Source organism: Amia ocellicauda, chromosome 5 (genome assembly GCF_036373705.1).
Source record: "Amia ocellicauda isolate fAmiCal2 chromosome 5, fAmiCal2.hap1, whole genome shotgun sequence".
Taxonomy (NCBI): domain Eukaryota; kingdom Metazoa; phylum Chordata; class Actinopteri; order Amiiformes; family Amiidae; genus Amia; species Amia ocellicauda.
The window spans coordinates 9,792,829-9,815,059 of NC_089854.1; the positions used below are offsets into that span (position 1 = coordinate 9,792,829).

Here is a 22,231-nt window from a genome sequence, read left to right on the forward strand (position 1 = left end):
AGGGCCAAAAATATTTGATTGAAAATGCCAAAAAATGTATTTTTATTCCAACAGCACATTTTATATCTTTGTTAAAAACCTTCCTGGCAATTGCCTGGCAAAAAACAATATGTGGATAAGTTCTCAAGTAATGCATGATTTCAGCAGACAAAGGTTTGTACAAAATGCAGCTATCAGCATTTGTTTGTGTCTGAAAGGGGAAATTAAGTGAAAATGTACTGAAATGTGTGTAGAATTCTTGGGAGTTCAAGTTCAGTGCTCCAGAGAAACACTGGCACTTTTGTAATGCTTGTGTAAAGTGTAAGTCACCCTGGATAAGGGCATATGCCAATCAAAAATACATAAATAAAAATGAGGATCCAAGGGCTCTTCTTTCTGTTTCTACATTACTGTGTATTAAAACAAATGGAATTCTACAAAATCAAAGATATCCACTATAATTACACTATGGGAGGAATAGAACTAGATGAAGTAACGCATGAGAAAGACCTAGGAGTCTATGTGGACTCCTCACTTTCTCCATCCAAACAATGTGAGGAAGCAATAAAAAAGGCAAACAGGATGCTAGGGTATATTGTCAAAAGTGTAGAATCGAGAACAAGGGCAGTGATGTTCAGACTGTACAATGCACTAGTTAGAGCTCATCTGGATACTGTGGACAGTTCTGGGCTCCACACTTCAAGAACGATATCGCTGCTCTAGAGGCAGTTCAGAGGAGAGTAACCAGACTTATTCCAGGTCTGAAGGGAATGTCCTACTGAGAGACCGAGGAACTGAACCTTTTCACCCTGGAACAGAGGAGACAACCTGGGGACTTGATCCAAGTCTTCAAAATCAAGAAAGGCATCGACCACATCAAACCAGAGGAGCTTTTCCAGATCAGCAGGGACACACGCACCCGGGGACACAAATGGAAATTGGGCTTCAAGGTATTCAAGACAGAAAACAGGAGACACTTCTTCACACAGAGAGGTGTCACAATCTGGGACAAACTCCCCAGTGATGTGGCTGAAGCCGACAATTTGGGAACATTAAATAACAGACTGGATAGGATCCTTGGATCACTTAGTTATTAATGGACACCAAACAAGCATGATGAGTTGAATGGCCTCCTCTCATTGGCAAACTTTCTTCTTCTTATGTTCTTATAGTCATACATACATTTCCTGTCTGGTGTTGTTGACATAATCAGTTACTAATACAATCTGCGTAAACTCTTCCTCCAAGCAAGGTCTCTCCAACTCACTCAATGACTTGTCTACACAATACTGTGAAAAGACAGACTATAACTTTATTCACATGCAAGATCTTTAATTTATTGACATGTTTATTTACAGGACTACTCTCCCATAGATAAACATTGTTACGCAGGCAGTCACGACTGCCATTGGACAGACGCCTTTCTCCTACTTGGACCTGAAGGATGAGAGGTGAGTGTGGAGTGCTCTTCGTCAAATGTCCAGTTGATTTTCCTCCTACATTGTAACCGATTTCAAATGGTGCTAGAAACTGAAGATGACTCTGAACACCAAAAGAAATCGGTCAGCCTTGGTAAGAGGGTTCGGGCAGCAGTGTGGTGTGTTGGTACATTAATAACTTGTGATGTATGCACCTCCTTGTCATTGCAAAACTCAGATTTTCAAACTCTTGATTGTCAGTAATGGGAGCACAGGAGTCTGTCTGGAGGGGATTGCAACCTATCTGCTGCATTTGATAAAGTTAACACAATAAGGCAAATAATGCATTCTTCCATTTAGTTGTATTTTCATACTCTTTAGGGTGACTCCCATCATTTTAATTGCCAGATTGTGTAAATACAGTACTTGCACAAAGTCTATACCCCCCTTTTTAGATTTTGTTGGTAGTGCCTCAAAGATTCATCCATTTAAATTAGGAATTTTTCCATTTATCTACACACCATACTCCACACTGTTAAGGGGAAAAAAGTTTTTATTGTGGAAGAAAAATATATTAAAAATACAAAACTGAAATATCATAACTGGATAAGTCTCCACCCCCCTGATCTGCACCTTTGGCAGCAATTACAGCTGTGAGTCTGTTGAGATAGGTATCTACCAACTTTGCAAACTGGCAATATTGGCAATATCTGACCATCCTTTACAAAACTGTTCAAACTGTTCCTTGGGGAGTGTTGATGGACAACAATCTTCAAGTTATGCCACTCATCTCGTTGGAGTTGGGGCTCTGACTGGGCTACTCAAGGACATTTACCTTCTTGTTCCTTAACTACTCCAGTGTGGTTTTGGCTGTGTGCTTCGGGTCATTGTTATGCTGAAAGGTGACCTTCTGTCCCAGTTTCACCTTTGCAGGTTTTCCTCTATACTTTACTCCATTCATTTTCCTTCTATCATGACGAGTTCCACAGTCCCTGCCAATGAGGAACATCCCCATAATGTAAAATTGCTGCCATCACCATGCTTCACAGTAGGGATGGTAATCTTTGGGTGGTGTGCTGTGTTGGGTTTCACCAAACATAACGCTTTGCATTTAGGCCAAAAAGTTCAATTTCTGTTTTGCCACATGACTACAGAAACTCCCAAGTGTTTTGGTGGGCTTTCTAGAGTAATTACTTCCTTTATGCCACCCTACCATACAGGCCAGATTTGTGGAGTGCTTGGGATATAGTTGCACCATGCATGCTTTGACCAGTCTTGTACAAAAAAGCCTGTGTAGCTCTTGCAAAGTTGCCTCTTGGTAGCCTCTCTGATCAATTTCCTTCTTGCTTGGACATCCAGTTTGGAGGTAGTCTGATCTAGGCAGGGTCTTGGTGGTGCCACACACCTTCCACTTAATAATCGTCTTGACCATGCTCCAAGGGATATTCAAGGCCTTTGATATTTTTTATACACATCCCCATATCTGTGCATTTCACCAACTTTATCTTGAAAGTTATTTTGAAAGCTCCTTGGTGCTCATTGTTGAGTCTTTGCATTGAATGCACTACCCAGCAGAAGGAACCTACAGGAACTGCTGAATTTACTCTGAAATCATGTGAATCATTACATTTTAACACAGGTGAAGACCACTTAATTTAGTGGTTATTTTGAAGGTGATTGCTTACACCTGAGCTAATTTAGGGGGATGAACACTTATCCAAACCAAGAAAGTTCAGTTTTTAGTTGCAATACGTTTTCTACATATTTCAATATATATTTTACTTGAAAGATGTGGGTAGGATGTGTAGATTAATACACATTAAGTATTTTAATGCATTTTAATTCCAGGCTATAATGCAACAAATGGTGAACATTTTGAAAGGTACTGTGTGTATATATAATATATACACACTATATACATTACCATTAATTGTCTTTGGGGGGATTGTATATAATCTCTGTTACATTTTTATATATGAAAGGAATAAAATAATAAATCTATCTGTATTTTTTCATTGCAAATTAACAAGGGAATCAAAACAAAACACTGCATAACCTCTGTGATTAAAAAGCCTGCCCACGTCTGTGGAGTCCATTGGAAAAAAGTGTTTGTTTCCTCCCTGCGGGCAGCTCTGTGTGGGTGAAAGCAGGGCTTGTCTCTTCAGGCAGACTGGTGACGTCTCTCTTGCTCCAAGAACACTGATTTCAAATGGTGCTAGATTAAAAATATGAAGCACTCTAAGCCACCACCTGAAACCAGCTTCCAGAAGAAGACTAAGAGTCCTTTTCCATTCAGTTTGCACACATTGTTTCACAAGCTTCTTAGGACTGATTCCACAGGCAGGCGCTGGCAACAGGTTAATAGGCTCTCTGTTTGCAGTCCCAAACTCCCTGGACACTGAAAACAAAACCCAAAGTTGCATTAGTTATTGTGCAGATTGTTCATCCCGTGCTCTCATAACCGGGTTACTTCAGTATTAGTTCATTCTTTAAATCCTTTTGAACAAACTAAGGAATAATGTATCACTTTTTTTATATATATATATATATTTTTTTTTTAAACAAAATACATACATTAGTACCAGATATGAAGTAATGCTGTGATAAGTTGACAATCAGTGTACTGGAAAGAAGTAGTAGGAGTGAAGAGCATTTGGTATGAAGGAGGCAGGGCATTCTCCGAAATATGTGGTCCAGATATATTGGGGAAAAAAAGAAACCTGGAGAAAAAGTGGTCGACTACTGATATTTACTTCTTAGCTTCATGCAAAACTGCGTTGCAAGCACAACCTCGTACCTAATGGAATCTGATACACAAACACTTAGGACACTTGACTCAGCAGGTCGATTATGTCCCTTTACATCTGGAGCAAACGCAGAGAAAGCTGGAGTGATGTGCTGACCTTGCAGCATGGACCATGCAGCATTGGAGCTTAGTTGATGAATGCCTATACTGCCTGTAAGGCAATTTGCACTACATATAATTAAGTGCCTTTCTCCCAGCTGTTTTGTTTCTATTATTTTTAAAGATACACATGCCTTTTGCAGTGAAATGGTATTTGGAGATCAGAAGTCATCACTGATGTCCAAATGAGATACGTTTTTGTAAATAAAAGGGATGACATCCTTTCCTCTTTTGTTGAAGCATTTGCAGCAGCCAGAAAGTTCAAATATTTTTTTTCAGAGATGTTACCATATGCCATCACTGAGACAGACCACTCTCTGGTCTATATAGATAACAATAAATTAATGAGAGTTTTATTTTATTACCTAATCTGATATAATTGAATATATATATTGGATTACTTCAGGAGTGTTCATTATACATTAAATATGAGCTACACATGTCTTTAGAGATGTTTTGTCAGAAAATGTTTCAAATGTGATTATTACCAATTCAAGTAAAATCTTTTGGATAATGTATATTTCTAATGAATATTATTGAAGAAAAATGCGGAAGGTTAAGCTTAGGTTTAGGTACAGTATAGGAGGAACAAATTACAGATTCAGATCAACACTAAGGCACACATTGCATCAGTATATGCATTTTATATATGATGCTGTAGCAGAAATCTAGGTTGAAGATTAGCACAGTTAAAATATGTTTTATAACATTTTATAGCAATCTGCTCATTTTATCCCCCAAACCAGTATCTAATGCACGTTTGGGAAACATGTTCCAAAAATCAACTTTATTATTTTTAACATGTATTTATTTTTAGTAAACTGTATCTGAATTTCTCCCTGAAAAGACACAGAAAGCATATAAAACAGTAACTTTAAAAATGAACATTATGTCAGCATGGAGAACGGCAATATGGCAGTGTTATTGCCATAGTATATAAAAAGCTGTCGGTTCCTTTAACTACACTTGTTTGTTGCACTGGTAAGTGATTTATTGTAAAATCAGGTCTTCCATTTACATGGCAAACACTTTTAACGAAACACATCTGAAAGATCTGCTCTAGCCTACAGTATTCCTCTTGAGATAATTCAGTTGTATATTATTTGTGTTGAGACATTACATACCTGTACATTCTTCCTTCTAAAGTCTCAGCTGCAGAGTTATAAAAAAATGTTTTTTTGACTCTTCTCTGAAAGCATGGATACTCAGGCTGTTTGTTTGCAGAGTGAGGCATGTTTTTAAGCACTTTAAATTTTGAAAAACGCCCTTTGACTAGACATTTGATACAGCCTGGCCCTTTTCACGTAGGGCAATTATCTCGGTGCCAAAGTCCCAGGGAGAATCTGTCAAAGACAACATAAGTGCAAACCAGGAAACTTTAATCTTGTAAATCTCCCTGAACAAGGATGTCTTTTTCCATCTGTTTGATAGCAGAATCTCACAGGACTCCCGCATACCTATGGCTGTACTTTAATGGAATAAAGAAAACATTCTAATAGAACTTCAAGGAACAAAAACGTATCATTTTTAAATAAAAAACAAGAGCCATGATGCTGATACCTGTAGCTTTCGATGGTTTACTTAAAAATTATTTAAAACCCATCTTTAGACAAAATAATGTGGATGTTATTTATGACTAAAATCTTTTTCAATCAGTCCTATTAATTACATAGAAAATACTGTCGTTCTAATGTTGTACCATTTATTTAACAGCAGTGAAGCACAGAGAAAGCAGAGTAAAACTATAGGAAAGTATGGTGACATAGTCCTAGTGTAAAATACAGAGGACATTTATGGTAAAGGTGTAAAACACATGCAAATCTCCTGTGATAAAGTTGCCTAAGGGTTATTTTTGTGTTTAAGTCTTGGGTTGTTGATCCCAGCATATATGAGAATGAACTAAACATGGATTTGATTAAATTACAGACTCTCAATTATAAATGTAATAATACTTACTGTTATGAATATGTGTCATAATCAGTTTGATTGGTCTGACTGAGCTAAGCGAAATTCCTGATTATTAAAAATGATTTCTGTTGTTGATTTCTGGAAAAGCAGGGCAGATGAACCCCATTAGAGGATGAGAAAAATAAGGCGACTTCTCTCTGTTAAATTACATCTGTGATTACAAGGGAGCTAAACACGGTGCTGTCTGATTCATTTTTTTCTTCGCATGACTCTTCTGTGTTTTCCAGTCGTAGTTGTTTGCTCAGAATACGATGTCTCCCCCCTCCCTTCAGTGTCCATTACATCATTGTTCAAATGTCACTGTCGCTGGCCTCACCCCAGTCCACCAAATATTATTCATCTCTGTCTGCGCCCATAATCAGGGTTTTGTACTCTGTTTGCGATTTGAAACTCCAGTGGGAGATTTATCAGACTAGCACTTGTGTAACTTGTGTATTTGATCAATAACATAACTAAAGCCATTCTGCCCTTATTGAAACTTTTCAACTGATGAATCTTTATTTCACTTTGCCTGATCTTCATTAGTCTGAAAAGCAGAGGACAGCAGGCAAAATTTGATAGGACTCTACCTATGCAGTGAATCTGGCTTATCAAATTCCTTTAAGTAAGCTCTTTTGAGTAAAATATATACATACATAGTTATATATACACACACATATATATATATATATATATATATATATATATATATATATATATATATATATCTTGAAGATTTGATATTTCTTCCTGATATATGAATTATTTTAGTTGTTTTTGTGTTAGTGAGATATAAGATAACTTTGAAGTATGTTCAGCACTTTCCGCCTATTAACAGGGGACTCGGAATCAGTCTTCTGCTGTATTAAGTGACTTTACGAACAATTAATCCAATACATTTCTCATTCTGTTTTCTGAGGTTGTCATTTTGTTTGCTGCCCTTTCCACTATAAACTCATTTAGACAGTGTTTCTCTCTCTGATTTGGCAGTGTAGTGCAGCATTCCATGCAAACTGTAAGTAAATGGTAAACAGAAAACAAAATATCATGCATACAAAAAATACAGTACTTAATCTGGAAATCAAAAACAGTCTAAACAAAATGTTACTTTTTCTTTTATGGGAATATATAAATAATAAGAATTGGGTTGGAGAACAATGAAATGCTTATGCTATTTTTTGTGCGAGTCCCTTTGAATTGTAGCACCACGAGAGAGGGAGCGAGGGAGGTGAAGAGCGGCTTGCTGACAGATACTGTGGGTTTAACGTGACCTCGAGTAGCCCGATAGACTCGCTGCAGTGAAACATAGTCTGTGTCCTGATGCAAATGTCACATGGCTGCAGTAGCCCTTTCTTTCATTGCCAGTGAAGAAACTGACAGATTATTTAATAATACAAATGATAAACTGAAAAGGAAAAGGAAACAAACCCCAAACATGCTGTGTTTTGTTTAATGTTTTTCATGCTGATTGAGATTGTTAATCAATCTAGGAAAGCTGCATAGTAATCCCTCAGTAAGATCTCAGTGCCGCACAACTTCACCTTATCTTTTAAATCCACTGCTGCCAACAACCCGGAAGTTTGCATATCCTTATATAGCTTCACTGTCCTACTTGCTCCAAAGTACTAAAATAAATCTTCAAAAGGACTGCAGATAATAACAGATTAACTGAGGACTGTGAGCTGAAAATGTAAATCATGAAATCACTTGAAAGACATAAAAAGCAACCAAATAATAAAGTTTGTTGTTGACTTTCTCGAAACGTTAGTTCGTGTGGCCTTTGAGGACAACTAAAACTAAACACAGTGTAACAAGGCATTTTCAAAACCCAAAGTGGGATCCGAGTTCTCTGTACTGGACATCTTAGGCTATTAAAGACAGAGAGAGAGAGAGTGCAGGCAGAAAAAGTATCGGATAGATAGCATGTATCCCTCCTCTGCTACAGTTTGAATCTCAGGATATGTTGTGAACTGAGCAGTATGTCCAATTGATTAAAAACACAAAAACAAAAAATGTTATCTACATAATTGGTTACATACTGAACACTGAAGCATTTTAAGCGCTGTTTCAATTGCACTAATTTCATTAATCTTTGTACAGGGACTCACAACTTTATGTTCCTTCTTTTCACAGCAGTCCTGGCACCGAGGAAACATGCAATGGCATGACGCGGCACAGCAGAAAGGTGTGTAGACAGGTAGTGGCCAAATCTGCTGCTGAACTCTGAAGATATATCCCTGCGTAAAATTGGCTGTGCCTCTCCTTACCCAGAATGCCCTTCTTCCTCCACTTGGCAGGTAAACATTCTCCTCTGCCCACACTCGCACTCCCTCCCTCTCCATCTTAATCTTTTTATTTTCTTCTCCTTTCTGCCCTTCTATAGCCCTAACAATAACAAACACTTCTTATTCTTTGACCGACTTAAATTCATGTATGAAAAGTGAAATAAAAGTAATGGAAAAGCAACATGCATTGCCAGCGGTTTATTTATTTATTTATTTATTTATTTTAATAATAATAGTTGTGCCCGTGTTCTATAATGAAAAGAAGATTGTAGAACAACCACATTCACAATTCACAATGAGAGAGAGAAAGCATACTTATCTCATACAGCTACATTTCAGGAGATTCCACAAAATTACAGGGAGCGTTTCTGTAAATAAAACACTGAGAGTGTAGCTTAAAGAGCTTGTGGCTTAAAGAGCTTGTTTATAAGGTTCTGGTTTTGTCTCTGGCTCTCGTCATTGTTGTTGTTGCATCACGTTGTTTGACCTGTTGTGTAATATTTATAAAAGTTTTAAAGGGACTGCATCCCTTTATGCATCCTCAAAAACAACCACTCCAACTTCAGCACTTGCAAATCTGCAGTACATCATAAAATTACACTATTTACAGCCTGCATGAACATTCTTCCAAAAATATTAACTTTTCTAAATGGTATTTCTTTTTCATTTGCAAATCTTGTATGTTAAAGAGAAGCCTTTAGAACTGAAATCGTATCTTGAAATAAACATACCAAAGGTATAGCTAGTTTTATAAAACTAGAGGTGAACTTGTAAAAGATACTGGCTTTATTTTTGATGGCATTGCAGAAGTCTGCACAAGCATGAAGAAACAATACAGACAATTTGCTTGTTAGAAAAAACACGCTGCTTGAACTTGCCTAAAGTAGCCACAGCAAAAAATACCATACAAGACACATGTGGATTCCCTTACTAAATTTTAATACAAAATCCACAGAAAATAACACAGACCCAGGACAGCTCTTCTCAGATCATAGAGCTGGCCCCTGCATCACGTCTGCATAATGAGAGACTGATTTTAATCTGTTGTAGGGACACAGCATCCCTCTTATAGTGGACAGATGTCCATCAGTTTACAAGCAGCCAGCTAAGAACCCTGTATCATAATTGTAATATGAGGGACAAGGCATGTATCAAACAATATTTCTTGTGTTGAATTTCCTCCAGTAAGTCTAGTTAAAAGGGAATGTGTTTTGCCAGTTTCCTTTTTTAAAAGAAGAAAGTGTCCATCTTGGTAGGGATGTGAGCATGTGGGTTTAGCTACATCTTCCCTGATGGGAATTTGCCAACTTCCCTTTAAAAATGGTACTTCTCTACAAGTTTACTACTACTGACTTGTTCCCAGAATCTCAAAAATAACAAAGGGAAACACATTAGCTGATTAGATGGTAATGCGGGTTATATGTTTGAAATAATGGAGACTTTCAATACTCCTTTTGTTCATTTACGAAAAAAAAAGTAAATATATAATTCTTGAACAAAATTGAAATCTTTGAAGAAATGCACCACTTTTGAATAGGTGGAAGGTGGTCAATTTTGGGGCATTATAGACTTGGTTATGTATTTGTATATTCAGTCTACTTAACTGTACATTGTATATTAAGGCTGCTATCAAATATATTTAAAATATATTCACCTAAAATGCCATGATTAGGAAAAAATGAAATGCAGGTCAGCTCAGATTAGATGGAGCAATTTGTATTTTCAGTTTTGTCTTCATTTCCCCTGACACAAAACACCACAAAATGGTCCTTCTAATACCTTCAATGTTTGCCTCTTTATTTCTGGTTATAGGGCAGGATAGTGTTGTGTATTATTACTTCAAAATAAAGCACTGCCTTTTTTTCCCCCTGCTTTAAGACGTCTGGTTCATATGCAATCTGTTGAGCTCTAGATTTCAATCCCAAAGTCTCTCGCTCTCTGTCTCGCTGTATTCAATGTATAGTAGTGTGATATACTGAGAGGGGGGGTTAATGCTGTGCACGACTCCCTGCATGTGACTTGACACACAGAGATGAGCAATGTCATGTCAGCGACACTTCCAGGAATGGCCTTTTTATTTATTTATTTATTTATCTATCATCATTAAAAAAAAAAAAAACGTAATGTTAATATTAGCAGGATTTTTTTATTATTGTGCAAGGAGGTGGTGGGGGGGTGACTGGTTGTGCTCAGTGGTGGTATTGGGAAAGGAGTAAAAGTCAGTTTCTCAGCGGCTCATTCAAAGGTCCCCTCTTCATTAGCACATCCTGCATTTAAAACATTTGAAGAACTTTAACCCTTTCAGGCTTGCTGCAGCCTTAGAAGGCTGTTGCCATAGCAATGCAGCAGTTACAGAGTATTATTAGGTTTCATTACACCACATTAGAAGAAAAAAAGGGGGTGACTGTACTGTTCTTGACAGACATAAAAAATGGCGAACCTTTTCTTTTTGTCATTACCAATCATGGAGTATAATAGGAATGTGAAATTTTTCCGACCCTCTTCTGAAATGAAAGTAATTATCATCTCATACCACTGCTGTTTGTTCTATAGAATATTTGGTGGATATGTTATTGATAATTAGCATGGATTTGTTTGTTTGTTTGTTTCTTGTCCATTGTGGTTTTTAAGCTCTTATTTGAATTCTGCAGCATGCATGAGAATTAATATGTAAGTAAAGCCTGTTGATAGCCCAACAGAGGGTCGTGATTAACACATAATTGAACACTTTGGCCCCAGCGGAGTCCCAGACCCCTTAGAAATTTGAAGTCTCAGCTACATACTGATATGGGTTCAATTCAAAGCACATTTACTGATAAAGGTATATAACATAAGCACTTTCTTCAGACCAGAATAGCCCTAACACTCGCGGTTCCCTCGGCTTGTTACAGCAACACACTCCACGTCAAAATTAAGCCATCCAGAGAGATTTGAAACCCGAATCCGACAATCCAGCATGTAATATTTTGCTTCACGAGCTGATCTGTCGGATGCAGGCATCGTTTTTGTATTTGTTTATTTTGACTCCCAGCATAGTGCTACATATAATTACAATCCAGTGTAGTTGATATTAGCCATCAGTATCTCCTCCAAACAGACTTTGTGGAATATGAGTCTCTGATGCTCTTTTTGTAACTTTCTTTACATAACGAAGTCTGCCCAGTGACACATGACGCTTTCCAATCTGCAGCAGACTCGAGGTGTCGCGGATGAAGAGATGCTGAGAAGTGGCTGGTACTGAAAAGGGAGCATGTTAGTAATTTGTTCCTGTTGTGCCTATAGAGTTAAACCATATTTAAATTCTACTAAATACGGAATCACATTTCTATACCTTTCGCTTCTTAGGCTGTGTATTGTTGTGTTTGCATGTTAGATGTAAAAAGACTTAAGCCTGTTTGGGTATGCAGTTAGAAAACCGTGACAAAGCATCTGAACATTTTAGGCTATATGTCTGACGATATAAAATGTCTGTATAAAATGGTCTGCTTAAATGTACGGAATCTATTATTTAACTTAATTCATTTAGGTAGACCGAAAATATGCAATGATAATTTCAAAGCTAGTTAAGTAACTTCTTCTGATGTCAAAACATTATGTAGTTCGATTACTAGAATTAATTGGATTAAGTCAATTTCTATCATTTTCGTAAAGGCAAGGCTTGATTTGAGTTTGGAACTGAAACTCAAATTTAACTTAATCTTTCTTTACTTTTGTTAAATTAAATTACCACAATGAAAGTATTTGACAATTCCCCACTTGTTTGTGCTTTCTTCCTCATTGGGAAAAACAGGCGTTAACTTCGGATGACGCGAGATGTTTTATGAATATGCCCCTTGCCTGGCTGTTTAATGAGTCTTAGAAGACCAGGTTATATAGTTATACTCGGGTTGAGTAACTCAAATGCCTTCTGTGTACCTGTCTTGGAAGACGGTGCCTTTTTCACTCAGTGCTGTTACGAGATCTGTTCTACTCTGCTGTGCGGGTCTTTTGCAGTTAAATTTTCAGGAGCTGCTAGAGGCAAAACAGTGAATTAAAAGCAGTATTTCCTGTCCACTGTATTCTCATGGGTGGATGTGTGTGAGCCCAGCCTACAGACGAGAGTTGATGTTTTTGTGGGAATTCTACTCTGGCGTCCGGGTTTCGGGTCTATTTGGATAAATGTTCTGTACAGTTTTTGTCGGAAACCACTTGGCTGCTTTGAGCCCTGGCTTATTAATTTGAATCTGAACTCCCGAGGGCAGCCATGTGTGACGCAGCCATACTAATGTTGTGCATATGGTACGGAGGTGAAACATGTATCTTTAATCTAAACGCATAAAGCTAGAGCACAAAAGATTCAATAATAAAAAGAAAAAAACTCTGGTTAACTCTGTGTGGAGCTCTTGTAAACAATTTCAGGGTCAGGAGCGAGTATGGTAAGTGTTAGAACCACCATGTCCCACTTGACCATGAACTCGTTAGCGGCCTATCAAAAAATGCAAACCTCTTTACCTGACAGTGGTTTTTATTGTTGTTGACATGAGTGTTGTATGTACTTTCAGGGTGGCAGTAGCACATTCGAAGTGTAAAATGGATCTCTCCTTGTCTCTCATATCACTGTCCAACCTGATAATTCACAGTAGTTTTGTTCACTGCAGATGGAACTGTTGTGGCCCATCTTGTATGCATTTTCACTTTTGCCGACCTGAGTCGTTCTGGAATACAAAAATCAAGGCGTAGCTTTATAGGGCGTTTACCGTACATGCCGTTGGTATGAGCTTCATTCAAAGGACCACGTCTGCATATATAACCTGATGAATTTAACTCTCAGGGTTAGGGCAAATGGGACAACATGCCCCCTTACCTTTAGGTGAATTAGTTTAATATCTCTCCTGTGATGCAAGGCGGGCTGAACTGCCTGTTCCTCTGGTTTCCCACGCAGGGCGTCTGTGTAAACAGAGGTCTGTGGCGTCTGCTGCAGCAACAACCCTTGGCAGATGCAGACGCAGTTACATCATCTCCCTATCCCGCTGATTGTAACATCACAATCTTGAGTTTTAAGGATGGTCGAATGCGCAGTGTGGTCTGTTCTGACCGCAGCATTATTTAAGGGATGGGTAGACTGGGCTCGGAATCTCTGATCATCTTCCATTGCAATCCAAAACTACGCCTAGTATTTATATTCTATTATACAAGTGCTTCTTGGTTACTACTAATAATAATATGAATCCTATGGCCCTCCACTGTATAACATTTTCCAAATATATATATTTTTTTAAAGGAATCTAAGGAGGACACTTCAGAAGTACAAGCATAGCACATACGCTGCTACGCAGGATTCAAAACAGAATCTTGCCAATTCATTAAAAATTACTGTACGTACAGAGATTTGCCCTAATAATATTCTCTTTTATTTTCTACAGAACAAATGTCAGCCTTTCCTACTTCCCACTTTCATATTTTCCATCCGTTTATGTAAATGCAATACATGTAAACAGTCACTGCCGCTTAACACATTTTTACTTACTGTACACAAGCTTTATAGGAGTTAAAAGCATAAAGAGAGCATCAAACCTTATTTTTAAACTGCTTTCATATCCATCCACAATGCTTACAGATAACTTATGTTAAACATTAAATACATGTTAAGCAGGGATTAAAAAGGGAGAGTTAATCCTTGTTTTTTGTTTTTAAGGTAAGGCAAAACCATACATATTTCCCTTGCACTGAAGTGTAGTCAAAACTCCTCACACTAACAACACAGAACATTCATAGATGACATCTCTGCACTGCAGCCAATCAGAGACAGGAATCCACCTGGCTGCTGCTGTCTAGCCAATGGGAACACACTGCCTCCACGCTCTGGGGGCCTCCCACAGTCCATTGGTAAACGAGCTCTGCCACTTACTCGATGATGCAGCTGCATTAGGAAGTCTATCACATGTGAATTGGAAGCCTGCCAACATGGAGTCACCAAGAGAGCAAGGTAAACAACTTTCCTGATACAGAGCCATGACATTTAGGCCACAGATTCTGCTTTCAGGGGCAAACAGTTATGCAGAGGCACACACTGTACCCCCCCTGCGATTAACTGGCGCAAGAGAAACTGGGAGAAACATGGAGAGCCAGTCGGCCTCCCCTCGCACTCCAAGCAGAAAAATAAAGATCACTGCGTCATCACTTCTGTTTCCACTAACTACGCAGCAACAAATCTCTGAGCTAGAACTGTTTTAACCCCACAGCAGCAGCAGCAGCAGCCCTTAGCGAGACTCCTTTAAGCAGGATGATAAAATAGCTCGATGAGTTGCATGATGCTGGTTATGTCAGTCCAAATGTGACACAGAAATGACAAAACAATGGTTACCTGAAAAGCCATCGATTCAGCTTGTCCAGATTATCCTTGTGGTAGACAACCACAACAACCACCAGTTTGTCCGTCTCCCCGTCCCCCTCTCTCTATACCCACCCCACCTTTATATTTTTGCCCTTTGCCCCAGAAAGGGTTAATCACAGAGAAGAATCGGAAAAACAAGACCGAAAATTATCCCTTGTTTATAAGAAAACATTGATTATCACTTACCATAAAGAAATGCGTCCTACAGGAAAATAACAGGCCGCCAGGAGGGGTAGGTGCAGGTAACTCATGCCTCTGTGCCTTGTAGGTAATAAACATTTACCTGTTTATATATCTTCCCCCTTGACAAAACCATGTATCTGTACTGCCTTTTATAGATATCTATAGATACAGTACTGAAGAAATGTAAATAGTCTGTCTGCATTGCTTAGATTGTTCTCGAATAATGCTTTCCCAATGCGCTTCATCTAAGGAAGAACCTTCCAGAACAACCGTTCTTGTGTTAACCCTTCGCTTCATGCCCCCCTCCCTTCAGCACCTCAACATTTGCCTTCGACTAAGGTAAAGTACGTCATGTCTTCAGCATCCTTATTACGACTCGGCAACGCTATTCCTGATACGGGCAACACTGACCGAGAGATGGTAAAATACCCATAATAAAACCTAAATAATAAAAATGAATTAAAAATTAAAAATACAAAAGGTAATAAAGATGTTGAGCTCCATCCACTCACAGGTAGAAAAGCACAGGACTCCAGGCTCCTGATATCTTAGCTGCTGTTTTTTCCTCGACGTGAAAAAGTGACGTAGCGACTAATTCAAATTCTCTCTCTCACCATCTCTCTCTCCTCTCTCTCTCTCTCTCTCTCTCACTGTATTTTCATCTAGCTGCAGCAACAGCAGCAGCAGTATTGCTCTTTCAGACATCAACGGAGCCAGTTCTCCCTGACACACACACACACACACACATACACACACATACAAACAGATACCCCCCCCCCCCCCCCCCACACACACACACACACACACAATCACACAATCTCTCTCCCTCAGTGTGACGCAGCACTTAATTCTCCAGGCTTTCTCCCTGTGATATAGCTACACAACTGCAGATTCTTGAAAACTCAGGCCAGCAGCACACTGCCACACAGAAATAGTCAGAGCTACTCTGCTAACGGGCCGCAGCCATCTCCCTCCCTCCCTCCGTCTCTCTCCCTCCCTCTTGTACAGTTTCACCCTTAAACCAGGTCTCTCTCCCTCTCTCTGTCTCTTCTCTTCTTTACTCTCTCTGTGTGTCTCTCTCTCTCTCTCTCTCTCTCTCTCTCTCTCTCTCTCTGTGTACTGCTCACAGTTGCACTCGGTTTCTCCGAGCTAACTGAGCCGACTGTGCCTCCTCAGTCACCTGACAACCTACTGGTTTTAAAGGCACATTGTCCCCTTTTGAAACAAAACAAAAACAAAAAAACAAAAATAAAACAGTTCGAGGGTCCAACCTCCGCTTTTGAGACAGACAGAATTGCTAAACAGCTTTACTATACCTGCGAGGGCATTCACAGACTTATATAAGATGGAAGTTGATTCCAACTCCTTGCAGTACGCATTTTTATAGATTCTGTTATGATCACTCGATAGTGCTGTAGCTGGATTATTTTTATATGGTCTTCGTTGTTGATATTCAGATATACATTTTGTTTACATGCAAACATACTTTCCCATCTCAAACTAACAAACCTCATCGTAGGAGACCTGTCACAATCAAAACACTCCGTAAAACTCCCTTTCAGCCTCAAGACACTAGAGCACTTTAGCTCGCGATAACACCTTGAAACATTAGTGACTGCTGTGTCTTTTATATGAAAGAATAAACTGTATTAGGCTGGCATCCCACTACCTGCTAAACAAACACCATTGTAGTGTTACAGATCTCTAAATATCAGTGGAACAAAAAACATGGCTACTCCTTTGATCTCGATTTCAGAATGGCATACAGTTCCATCTGGTGTTCATCTATTGTAAATTATTTGTTTACCTGGATGATCAAATTGTGAAAACCATTATTTGGTGGTATTCTAGAAAAGCCTCACAAAGCTTAAATGTATTAATATACTATATATAAATACATTTCACAAAACTCCTTGGCGTAATTAGTACTGTTTTATAAGAGAATGCACAGACTATCTATATTTAGTTATGCAGCCATAAAAGAAGATGAATCTGAAAGCTTGTTAATCATTGATAGCTTGTGAATGTATAGAACAGCAGGCTCGGTCAGTGGGCTTACTGCTGACCAAGGTCAGTTCTCCTCAGGTTTCCCACAGCTCCTTTTCCCCACTGTCACACCCCTGGCTCAGATACATGCCCAAAAGCTGGACAGGATCTTTGCAAATGATGCAAGCTGAGGTCCAGCAGAAGAGAGGATAATTCTAGAACAAGGCTGGCCAGCTACAAATGCTGTGACCGTATGATTAGGCTGTAGTCCCTTCAAATGATTTTGCTATTCTATTCCATACCATTATTTTCCCTAATGTTAATGGCAAACATTGGGGCTGTAATACACAAGTATTCACTGTTAACCTTCCCCTCACTATTTATACAAGACTGTGTTAAAATGTCATCATACTGAATAACTAATTTTTAGCACCACTGAGTGGTATTCGCTCAATCCAGTTACTGCAGACTTTGCACAATATAAAAATAAACAAACACCTGCTGGGATTGTACCTCGGGGGCTACCGTAGGAGTGTAACAGGAAATAATATGGGTTTCTATTATGTAAGGAGTAAAGCTGGTTGTTACTATATAGGTTTTTCATGCATTTTATATTCCATAAAGCATATGTTTACTTGTTTGAACCTCACTTTGCCTGATAACAGATTTTTACATAGTATCTGTACTTTGTAAATGATTCTGCTGAAGAATGGCAAGATCCCATAATGATCCTTAACTAATCTATAAGAAAAACAAATATGACACACAGCCTTCAAACTATTTGTGGCGTTAGGAACAAATTTGAAACATTCTTCATTTCATCATGCAATGTCATTTATACTTAATGTCATTTGTTAGCTGATGGCATATTGCTACAAAATACATTTAAGGAGTTAAATAATTGATAATTTCTAGTTGTGATTGAGATGTTCCTAATTGTATTTTGTGTTCTCTTTCTTAATTAAACTCAGAAAAGGCTGCTACTGACCAAAGAAAGCTCCCACTTGCTACTTTGTCATGTGCACAAAAGTGTTAACCAATGACATGAATTCCCTTGGCCTTTGATCCTATTTTAACTGGCATTCATTTTCGCACTATGCCTGATTCAGCTTGCAAAGTGTCAGTTTTCTTATGTGTTGTTCTCAACCTCAAATTAAATAATTTTCTCATAATTAGATTGCACGTGTTAATACCAACTGATTAAGATTTAAAGGCAATAATTTGTAAAGTAACCACCAAAAAGTTCAAGTCCTCAGTAAAACAGTAAAATATGTATTTATTTTGGGAAACGTACACAAAATATTTACTTTCCACTGCATAACTCCTCTCATAGTACCTGGAAAATATTTTGTTTCTTGATCTTAATAAGACCATTAGAACCCTGGTCCGCAGCCAGAGTAGAGAAGTATTGACCTTAAAGAAATCCAAATGTGTGCCCGAACAGTTCATTTTTTTTGCTCTTCAATGTCCTGAAAGTACTGTTTTGCTGATACAAGTAAGAGCAGACAAGTTTATAGAAATATGAATAATTAATGCTGTCTGGGAACAGCTAATTGAGAGGTTTTTTTGGCACATCATTTGCATTTATTTTAAGTACTAAATCTATATGCAAATAATCCAGTGAGTCTCCCATATAAATTCCTCAACCATATTCTTCTTGAGGATTTTTTTATGATGCTTCGTGTGATTTTCCAACTTCAACTATATTGAAAGGGGGGGTACATTATTTAAATGGTTTGGCCTTGTTGGAGCTATAATTGACAGTATCACTGTGGGACCTGATGGTAGGATCTTTAGCTTCTAAATATGTCTATAAAGCGAGGGAGGTAAGAGGTGTTTGACTTTTCACAAACCACTGCACAGAAATCACAGGTTCCACATGTCCTACAGAAGGCTGTCAGTTATGTATAGCCACCTCACCAACAAACTCTCTTATCATACTTAATCCAAGGTGAATTTGACTGCAAATCTTTTTTTGCAGAAACAAACACAATTGGGAAGCAGAAAATTAGACTAGACTACCAAGTAGTGTGGCAACTGAGATCCAAATGGTTAGCAGGGATCAGTGTTTACAAGCTGAATGAGTTTTCACGTATTGACACAGTGAATCGTCGTAACTACTGATATTGTCTTCAGTGCTGTGTATGTCTATACTTGTATATTTGTCAAAATACAAAGATTGGATGTTAAGATTGAAACTAACTAATCCCTCAGTGATCAATAATTTAACTGCCGCTTCCCTTATTTGATACTGGTTCTCTGTGCAATAACATTTACCAGCAAAAGCTGGGGATTATGTTGTGAAACAATATAACGAATGAAGCTATTCCCTCACTTTTCTGTTGTTACTGAGCCATTATTCACCCACAAGCATCCTGGTAAAATGCGTGATGCTTCCCCCCCCTGCAGTGCTGTGGTGTCCTGAAATGCACCACAAGCCTAGAACGGCCAAACCGAGAGTGGAAGTGAGGTGGGGGTGGGGGGATAGAGAGGCACGCAATGTCAGGTCTCCGATAACGCGAGGAGGCAGGTGACACAAGCGTTGGGAAGTGTAAGCCTCTTACAGATTAGAGCTCCCAATTTAACCAGAGGGGTGAGCTTTAATTGAGATAATGAGTCGACAAAATAAAGTGGTTCAATCCCACCTAAATCAGAAATGAGAATTATATACTTTTTATGGATCTATTATTAAACCTATAGCATATACTATATCACTGCTGGTCAATTAGAAGCAGAACACCTTTATTGGCTTTATTGGCACAGTGATAGACAAAATGCATCTGAGAGCATAGCAGTGCATTGCTGATTTACAATCCATCGCTCACCATTTTGAATAACTGCAGATAAACCCTTGCCAGCACATTTTTAAAACTGACATCGAATGTGACATGGCTTATTGCAGCGTGCTCCTCTTAAAATTCATGTCAGACGATCTCCCTGGTCAGCGAGCCATTTCCTTAAATGATAGTTATTGTAACCACCGAGACATTAAAACTCCATTTGCCGCGTGCCAGACAAGACGTATTCTGTGCTGCCTTGTCTCGTTTCTAACACTGAGGAATCTCTATATTGAGAGATCTGTGAGGGCCTGTGCCGACAAGACCCGCCTGTCCCTCACTCTCCCTCAGTCTGCGAGGGCCAGCCGGAGACCAGCTGTTCTGCCTCTCTCGATGAGCTTCCCAGCCGCAAGTGCTTGGCTCTCACTAGCGCCAGCCAGTGGCAGGCCAAGCCAGACCACAGCTGCTTTATACAAACACATGGCCTTGTTTTTTCCACAAGTAAAAGCTAAATCAAACCTAACTTAATAATGTATGTTTGTTTATTTTAAAGAATATTGTGGAGTAAGTATATCACTTATTATCAAGGGATTGATATCTATTTTGTGTAGATTTCCAAAGATGGAGGTAAAATATTACTTGAAAATGGAACAAACTGCTCTGTAATGGGAGTTTTGCACATTCCCCTGGTGTGTTTCAACATTTTTATGCATACACACCAAAAAAAAAAAAGATTCCTTAGGGCACAAATCTCTGACAGCTTTATTTCCACTGTTGCGTTCTGGTGACTTGATGTGTGTGCAATGTATTTGCCTAATGGGAGGGGCAGGAAGACTGCTGAATTAAATAATTGGCTTCCACCCTGTTCTGTTCCACTACTGACTGCTTTTGGGAAATTTAAAAGATATCAAACCCTGCTTTGCTATATCACAGGGGAGGAAAATAATACTTCAAAAAATACATATGTAACAGTTATTAGTATACGCCCGTTACATATATATATATATATCAAAAATGACAATAAGCTCTCCACATATCTAAGATAATAGTTCCATAACTTGATGGCGAGGCTCTGCAATATCATTAGGAGAATTATTCTTGGGTGACAGTCATGTCCGAGTGATCCAACAAACCACCTTCAACAAGGTGCACGAATCTGTTACTGATGCGTGAGAACAGTTAAACTTGCTTTTTGGCATGTGTTTTGGGGTGGGGTTGGTGGGCACACGCATGCGTGGCACAGAGTGCAGCACTGTTCCTTCCTGCTGTCTATTTATACTCATCATTCACTAGGCAGGGTGTTAATTTTAGCAGTGTCATCTCTCGGCTGTATTCCACTTCCTAAACCTTAATCTCCTGCGGGAGAGGGAGCCTGTGTTCGTTCTTAAAGTGCCAGCACTGGGTCTCGGCACAGCCAGGCTTATTTCTCCGTCCTCTGCAGCCCTGGTCTTGGTTCAGTGGCTTTGGCTGTATGGGGTGAACCACTAAAATGGAAAATTACACACTGGCAAATTTAATCAGATCTGTTTATTTTTCATGTTCAAGTATTGCTGAGTAAAGTGACTGTAATGCAGGAATCAACCACAAGCAAGCCAGCTGTTTTTCTTGGGAATCATTCACTGAACACACTGTAAACCCATGTAGAACTGGGAAAACAGCATAGTGTGGCTTAACCCCTGCTTATACCCGAAACAATGTAATGTAATGAGCTGCAGCTGGTTAGTGAGCTCAAAAAAAAACAAAGCAAAGATGTTAATAGGGACTTGTTGAGAAGAATTATTGACATGCAGTACTGGCATTTACAGTGTGCTTCACATCACAAATACATATTGAATATCGTTAAATTAAATCATTACAATGGAGGTGACTGTTGTGTTTTGTAGTTTGCTTTATGCAACTTTTAAATCACTGATTAAATTGTCTGTTATCCAATAGAGTACCATGGTTTATGTGTGAAAGGTGATGTTATGATAGAGTAGAATTATAAATGAGGATTGTTGCGCAGCAGCAGCGACACCTAGTGTTGGAAAAGCAGGCTATATATTTTTTTGTTTTGTTTACATCCTTACCTGTAGAAACAGATTTTTTTTTGTTTAATGTTGACTTATGTTCCTTCCCTCTATTCACAGACCGTAATTGCCCTACGCAGTATTTTACACGTACAAATAGCATTTCGAGGAAGACAAAGCTGGCAAACAATCACGAAAACATGTCAAATGAATAAGTAAACACACGATCCACTTACCCATATTGCGATGACGCTGTTGTTTTCAGTTTCGACAGCTGCAAGCATGAGAGAATACTAGTACGTGTTATGGCATTTTGATTACGTTTACTGCCCCAGAAATGTAAAATGCCTAGTTTATTTTAATACTGTT

General features: G+C 38.7%; 1 long non-coding RNA gene across 1 annotated transcript in view; it reads right to left on the reverse strand.

Moving 5' to 3' along the window:
• Nucleotides 1-1,271: 1,271 nt before the first annotated feature.
• LOC136749383 (uncharacterized) overlaps nucleotides 1,272-22,231 on the reverse strand; it is a 22,815-nt gene continuing 1,855 nt past the window's right edge. The window contains exons 2-3 of the long non-coding RNA XR_010816744.1: nucleotides 22,099-22,136; nucleotides 1,272-3,795 (exon numbers count right to left, since the gene is read on the reverse strand). This is a non-coding gene — a long non-coding RNA (uncharacterized LOC136749383). The remainder of the gene's footprint in view (nucleotides 3,796-22,098; nucleotides 22,137-22,231) is intronic.